General features: G+C 42.7%; 1 pseudogene; it reads left to right on the plus strand.

Moving 5' to 3' along the window:
* The first annotated feature begins 7828 nt into the window (after positions 1–7828).
* On the plus strand, positions 7829–8318 carry LOC150019211 (cytochrome c oxidase subunit 6B1 pseudogene; annotated as a pseudogene).
* Positions 8319–8376: the final 58 nt, after the last annotated feature.

Raw genomic sequence — 8376 nt, forward strand, 5'->3', positions numbered from 1 at the left:
GCAAGCCCAAAGAATGTGCAAATTAAATATTTTCAGTGTTTTATTTTTTTTAACAACACCCAGGCCCCCTGGGAAGGCAAGGACTCCTAGACCCCAGATTTCCATCTTTCCACTTGGGCTCAGGGGTGCCAACCTAAGGGACCCAGAGTGTCGTCAAGAATTATGGTGGATCTTGAGGAGTTCCTTCTTTCTTTCTGCTGTATAGTATTCCATTATGTAAATGTACCACAATTTTTTGATATACTCATTTACTGATGCACACCTGGGCTGTTTCCTGCACTTGGCTATTGTAAATAATGCTACTATGAACATAGGGGTGCATAGGTTCTTTTGAATTGATGTTTCAGGATGCTTAGGGTATAATCCCAGCAGTAGGATCACTGGATCAAAAGCCAGTTCCATTTTTAGTTCTTTGAGGAAATTCCATACTGTTTTCCACAGTGGCTGCACCAGTCTGCATCCCCAACAGCAGTGCACCAGGGTTCCCTTTTCTGATGATGGCCATTCTGACAGGTGTGAAGTGATATCTCATTGTGGTTTTAATCTGCATCTCTCTGAAGGCTAGTGATGTTGAGCATCCTTTCATATGTCTATGGCCCCTCTGTATGTCCTCCTTGGTGAAGTGTCTCTTCAGGTCCTTTGCCCATTTTTTAACATGGACATGGACAACAGTGTGGTGATTGTCGGGGGAGGGGAGAGAAAAAAAAAAAAAGAATTATGGTGGATCTTGATCGAGGTCTGACCTGAGGGGCAGGTACTGACAGTAGCTAAGAAATTTAGTCTCCCTGCTGCTTCCCTGGGAGTAGTGCCAGTTTACTGTGCTTAAATCAGAATAGCTTAAAGTTCTAGGTGTGGTAAAGCCCAAAATATCTCAGATGACAAGGAGTAATGAAAGATAACAATATCACACCTCCTGGGAGATTTATATTTGCTTTTGCCTAAAGAGAAAGAGGTCAACCTCAAGAATCGGCTTCTGTTTCTCATTACTGAGCGTGTCTTACTAAATCCATTTCTGACAGCCTTCCTCCCCTCAGCATGAGTGACGGGTGCCTTTCTAAGACCCGGGAAACTGGGTCATCCTCATAGGATTGACTGATTCTGAGCTGGTTAACTGAAGTTCTGATCACGCGCAAGTGCAGTGATTTGCCGGGACCTTTCCCTTTGCATCTGAGCGACATGAGGGCAGAAACCTATGCCAGTCAGTGCTGGGAGCCCCATGGTGATGTGCTTGACTCCTCACCTGGTAACAGGTTTGAACCCTACCTCCGAAGTGGCTTCAAATCTGGCGAAAGAAGCACCACCACCACCACCACCAGCATATCCATTTCATTCAGAACAGTTTTTATAATGGGTTGTAGCTGAGGATTTCATTTTTTAAAAATGTTTCTGTTGCTTTAAAAGATGCTAGGAAACTCCTGTTTTGAGTGAATTGGAATCAAGAGGCCTTGATTTCCTGTCATAAGCACAGGAAATTAGGCCAGCAGGGCCCTAGGAGTCAGTACAGCTGGAGGTGATTATCCACCAAAGGAAGTCAGCACAGATGGAAAAGGGGAGAGCTGAAGATCCTGCTCCTGGAAAGAATGTAGGTGGGAAACAGAAGCTGGGGAGGAAAATGCAGGTTTCGGTTTACAGACCCTGAAAACTTCATTACAGTGAATGTTACCATCCTCATCTGGGACCTGGCGCCACTGTCAGAATGGGATGAGCCATTTGCTAGGGCCACACTGGCTTGAAAGCAGGGCAAGGCCACGGAACCAGGATGGCACATGGAGGAATTGAAATATCAAGTGAATGAATAAATACACCTGGGCTCCTAACCCACATTAGATAACTAAATACTATAAAATATACCCCCAAACATAATGGCTCAAATCTAATCATCTCTAGTCTGACTGTTTTGGGCAGGAAAAGAGCTCAGCAGGGCAGCTCTCCTTCCAGTTCTCAGGAACCCAGCCTGACAAGAGGTTCTGTAATCAACAAATAGCTTCCAAGGCTGTCCTGGGAATTGTCTCCATGCCCCAAGCCAGAAAGAGGAAAGAGCATGGAGGGCCATCTGTGGGAGGACTGTAGGAGTTGGGCAGGCCTGGAATCAAAGCACATGACTGCCACTCATTCCAGCAGCAAGAACTGGTCAAACAGTGCCCAGTACAAGGAAGCTGGGAAATGAGTTGGGCGGCCAGGTGTTTCCCTGTGACAGGCCACTCTGGGCTATAGAAGGGGAAACACACATTGTGATATGATCGTTTATAAAACTGAACTAAAGTAATATATTCTAAGAGAATGGTATCTTAGTATAGTCCTGAGCATTACAGGACTAGAAACATTTTGTCTCCAAGTCAAAACCTTGGTAAATGTCATTAGCAGATTTCTTTCTGATTTTATCATGATAGAAAGGAGAAAAATGGATATTGAGGAAAAAAATCATGTGCTTACATCTGTGGTTTACAATCCTCTGCTAGAGCTCTTGGTTTTAAAATGACTATCTAAATGCAATGTGATGGATGCAAGAAATTTAAAAAATAGCTCACCAAAGCTATCCTCTGGTCACAGATACCTTGACAGTAAGAGAACGTGTTCCCACTTCATATAATTCAGAAATTTTGGGGGGGGGGGTTATATCTTAAACATTTTATTTAAATTTTCACAAAGATTTCTAAGTGTGTTTTCTATATTTTGTATTACATGTACTTTCTTTAACCTTTATTATATATTTTCCATTACCATTTAGTCCCCTAAACCCCTCTTCCCCCAGCAAATACCACACTGCTGTACATGTCCATAAGTCAGAAATATTCAAGGTACTTTGTGATGGTGAGGAAAAATGTGACAAATTATGCATTCACCTGCATATCTTTTTTTTTAATTTTATTTTTTGGTTATTCAATTACAGTTGTCCCATTTTTCCCCCATTGCTTCCCCCTCCCAGCCCATCCCTTCTCCCACCTGCATATTTTTACACTAATTTAGGACTTCTGGCCAAGATGGAGGCCTAGACAGACACGCTGCATCTCCCACCACAACTAAGAAGGAATACAACTATCTCAAAACTAGAGACAACCAGAAGTGCCAGAAAATTGAGATGCATGGAAGTTCAACAAACAAACAGATAAAGAAGAAATACTCATCCAGACAGGTTGGAGGGGCAGGGCTGGGGTGGAGAGAATGCAGTGTGGTGGTGGCAGCAGCGGCAGCAGTGGCAAGCAAACAGCACAGTCACACACTTGAAAAAGTAGGAAGAGACACCTGGGGAGCATTCCCAGCACCAGACCAGACCGCACACTCCTGGTTCCAGTGCTGGAGAAAATAAAGCCTCATTGCTTCAGACTGTACAAACCAGTGGGGGTTGGGGCAGAGGAAGAAACTGCTGGTCTATCAGTAGAGTATGCTAGTTTAGAGGGCCCCTATGATCCTAGAATGTCCACAGACCCACCCACTCTGGGAACAATGGCCAGGGCAACATCTAGAGAGGTGCAAGTCCCATACAGAAGTGGGAGAAGTGCCTGGAAAAGGGACAAGTGGTGAGCTAGTGGCATTGTTCCCTCTCAGACCCCTCTGCCACACAGCACCACAACATCATGAAATGGGTCCCCCATACTGACAAATACCTAAGGCTCTGCCCCTTACAATATAACAGGTGTGACAGCTCTATCTAAGACACAGAGGCAAAGAAACACACAAGCCTGTCAAGATGACAGGTATGGCTCAAAAGAGGGAACAGATCAAGGGTCCAGTGGGAGAACTAAGCGATGAGGAGATAGCCAACCTAACAGATGCAGAGTTCAAAACACTGGTGATAAAGATGCTCACAGGCTAGACAGATATGCTTAAGTATGGCAAATGCATAAGGGAAGAAGTGAAGGCTATGCTAAATGAAATGAAGGAAAACCCACACAAAACCAAGAGTGAAGGGAAGGAAACTGAGGTTCAAATCAATGATTTGGAACATAAGGGAGAAAAAAACACTCAACCAGTACAGAATGAGGAAACAATAATTGAAAAAAATGAGAGGCTTAGGAACCTCTGGGACAACTTTAAATGTGCTGACATCCAAATCATAGGGGTGCCAGAAGAAGAGGAAGAGCAAGAAATTGAACACTTAAATGAAAAACTAATGAGTGAAAAATTCCCCAATTTGGCAAAGGAAATAGATATACAAGTCCAGGAAGTACAGATTGTCCCAAACAAGCTAGACCCAAAGAGGACCATAAGGCTATCTTGCCTCCAATGCCCTGGCTCAGTTGGAAACTCCCTGTCCTGCAGAGGTTTCAGGACCATGGCAGAACAAATTTATCCAGGATACTACATTTTGTCTGGAGGGATGGGAGGTGGCTGATCTCTCTAGTGTAGAAGAGATCAAAATTCCCATGTCCTGTGCCTTTGAGGAAGGATTTGGGAGACACAAGGTCAATATTTATGAATCATCAATAAGCTTTAGAGACTTGGGTTACATTGACAGTTACTGATTACAGATATCAATACAGAGGACACAGTGACCAGTCTGTGTCAGGGTTTATTAAACATCTTGACTCCACACTGGCATTAGGTGCAAGGCTTCATACATTTTTAGCTACAAATTGTTTATAGTTAACTAAGAGAAAAGAAAAACAGCAAGCTCTAAAGCTTAATATGCATTCTTTAAATCCAATTTCCACAGGAACCCTCTGAGTTGCCTTCAGTCCTGTCTACCTCTTAGCTTTCTGGTTTTCCGTTGAGACTTAAAGGCCTCCTGGGGGGCGCTGGTTCACGGCTTGGGCTTAATTCCTGAAACCACAAGGAGCAGTCCCCTACAGGACCACACCAAGACACATCATAATTAAAATGCCAAAGGTTCAAGATAAAGAGAGAATATTAAAAGCAGCAAGAGAAAGGCAGAGAGTTACCTACAAAGGGGTGGCTATAAGACTATCAGCTGATTTCTCAAAAGAAACTTTGCAGGCAAGAAGGGACTGGCAAGAAGTATTCAATGTGATGAAAACCAAGGACCTATGACCAAGATTACTCTATCCAGTAAAGCTATCATTTAGAATGGAAGGGCACATGAAGTGCTTCCCAGACAAGGTAAAGCTAAAAGAGTTCATCCTCACCAAGCCATTATTATATGAAATGTTAAAGGGATTTACTTAAGAAAAAGAGGATCAAAACTATGAACATTAAAATGATGACAAACTCACAGCTATAAACAACTGAATCTAAAAAATTGAAACAAAATCCAACTAAGCAAACCAGAATAGGAACAGAATCATAGGTACGGGGGTCATTTGGAGGGTTATCAGCTGGGAGCAGGAAGGGGGAGAAATGGGGATATGGCGCAGGGATTAAGAAGCATAACTGGTTGGTACAACATAGACAGGAGGAAGTTAAAAATAATACAGGAAAAGGTGAAGCCAAAGAACTTATATGCACGACCCATGGACATGAACTAAGGGGGTGGGACTGCTGGAGGGAAGAGGGGTATTGGGCAGAGGCGAGCAAAGGTAAAAAAAAAAAATTGGGACTACTATAACAACATAATAAAATATACTTTAAAAATATATAACTACAAGCAGCGGTAGGTGAGACACCAAGGGTAAGGCTACAGTTTGGATATCAGTTTTCTCAGTTACTAGTTCATAGACTCAGTACTTTTGTATCTGAGCCCTCACCCCCTACCTGCAGTTCTGCTTTCTGAGGTTACAATTCAGGTCTGAAAATATTAAATGGAAAATCCCAGAAATAAAGAATGCATAAGTTTTAAAAAATATTTTTAAACTAATTTAAATGTTAATATATCAAAACCAAGCACATGGGCTCACACAAATTAGAGCTTTCTTTCCTAAAAAAGAAAAATAGGTTTAGAAGCAAGCAGTTTCTGGGTTTGATTGTACAGTTCAAGAATGTCAACAGATACATAAGTATCCTGGCCTTTCCTCCATGGTCTGGAAATAGCTGCTGCAGCTCCAGCTATTCCGTCCACATTTCAGAAAGGAAATAGTAAAAAATTACATGAGAAAGGGTTAGTCAGTGCCTAGTTAGTTAGGGCAAGAAAACAAAATTTTCCAGATATCAGAAGTAGACTTCTACTTCTTACTAGCAAGAACCATGTTACATGGCAATCTCTAGCTTCAAAAAAGTTATTTTTAGCTAGCCATATTGCTGTCCTGAATAAAAGCTTGGTTTTGTTAATGAAAACAAAGGGAACAACAGATATTGGGGAACAGCAAGCAGTGTGTGTCTTTCCAGTTCTGCCAGTTTCCACCATTTCTTTAGTAGATAACACTATGCCAATATTTAAAATCTTCCTGACCCCAGAATTTTCTGAATTTGTAACTGTTGAAAAGAGATTCATACATAAGTATTTGAAAGTAATCTTCAGCTTTGCAAATTGAGAAACATAATTTTATCCATTCACCCAAAATTATATTCTAAAGGTCAGACTAAGCAAACCTGATACACTCACTGATAAACCCTGTTCCCAGTTTTTTAGGTTAGCTCTCTAGCAGAATGACTAAGCCTGGATATTTAGGTGGGGCTCTTCTGGTGGGAAAGTTACAGACACCCAGAGGCTGGTGAGAACTGGCTTAGAGACTAAGATGTGACTCATTAAGCTGCGGTAGGCTAAGTTACCCTTTCTTTACCAGGACTAATTACTACACAAGGAAAAAGAAGGGGACGAAACACTTACTGCTCATGGCCCATGCGTCATAACAGGTGTTTTCACATTACCTAATACATTTCAGGGTGTTTAGGGTTGAATGTTGTTTCTTTTTCCAGAGAGGAAAATGAAGCCCAGAGGGACTGTCACTTACCCAAGGTTGTCCGAATAATAGAGTTGGGATTCAATTCCAGGTCTGCCTGACTTCAGCCTACACTCCGAGGCATCCCGGCTCTTTAGGTGGCATACAGCAGGCAGCCCTGTTCCTGCCACTGCAGCACGCTGCCTTAGCCACCTGCCTGGCTCTTTTCCAGACACAGAGCTGGACTCATTCACTTAAACACATTTCTCTTGGCCCACTTCTGAGCTTCATATAGGCCCTGGCTTTTATGAACTCATAATTATTGAGATCAGTTAGAACACAGTTTTTTCAGGTAGAGATTTTCATAGTTGCATTCTTCATCCTAAACCTAGCACATGGCCTCCTGGACTACTGGGCTGTCTCTGGTCTTCTCGGTAACATTTACAAACCACCTCTGGAGATGATAGTCTTCTGACATGACTACTTTCAAACCCTTACATTGATATGTGTAGTCTCTGTCTTAAAGGGTGGTTTTCGGTGGTCCTGTCCCCAGATTGTCCTGACGGTGCTAAATGCTGGCCATGCTGACCATAGTTAATCCTTTCAGAATGGAGTGTTGGATGTTACCATTTTATTTAGGCTTCTCTGTAGAGACACAATTGAGAAATCCCATTTTTTGTGGAGTCCTTAAAATTCATGGTAATGCTCATTTTAGACCTGGGGGTGTCTATTTATGTACAACCCTATTCTGTTCACTGTGGTGATCTATTCCCCACTGGACTATAAACTGTGAGGTCAGGAACCATTCCTGCATTACTGCTGCTTGTGCTAGGGGCCTGTACACAGCACAGACCAGCTTCTCAGTACATCCACTTTTATCAGGTGGGCACATGGGAATCCCCAAGTGGTCAAGGAGCATTTGAGAATGAACAATCGCATCACAGTCTGCGTAGTTCTCTTCCTTATAAGTATACCTGGAACACCTAATGGGGCTCTTTCTGTACTACCACAAAAGTGGACTTAATTGTTTTGACAATACCATAATAATCATTGTCATTATATTATAACCCACAAGTTCTTGGGAATACTTACAAAATAAAACTGTAAAAATTTATCTCAGACAATACACTTTTTCACACATTTCAAAACTTTAGAAATAAGAATAAACAGAAGTCACTGAGCTGCAAAGACTTTGAGTGAGCAACATGGCAGAAGATATCAAGACCAAAATCAAGAGCCCCTTTTGACAGCTGCTTCCCCAACCAGAACCCGACCAGGAACTGTTGGCAGAACTACCCGGACTTCCGCCGCTGTGAGAAGGCAATAGCTGCTAAATGGGGAGCTGTCTCCATGTGCAAATGGTATCATGTGTACAAGCCCCTTTGCTCCATATCCTGAGTGTGGGCCTGGCAGGACCACTGCGCAGAAGGCACATTTCCTGGGAAGATCTGAACTGGCTGCACCCTGCCTCTCCTCTGTCCTCCATCCTTCTCCCAGGGAGGTGACAGGACCCGGAAACATCCCACCCTGAGATCCTGAGTCATGGCTTAACTAATAATAAATACCTGTGTGTTGGGGGAGGAATAGACAGAAGAGTGTGGAACCAAATGGAGTCCCAACAAAAACACATTGTATAGGAAGTGGGGTGATAAAGGTGGCATTT

This window comes from Furipterus horrens, unplaced genomic scaffold (genome assembly GCF_987537825.1).
Source record: "Furipterus horrens unplaced genomic scaffold, mFurHor1.1.pri manual_scaffold_2, whole genome shotgun sequence".
Taxonomy (NCBI): Eukaryota; Metazoa; Chordata; class Mammalia; order Chiroptera; family Furipteridae; genus Furipterus; species Furipterus horrens.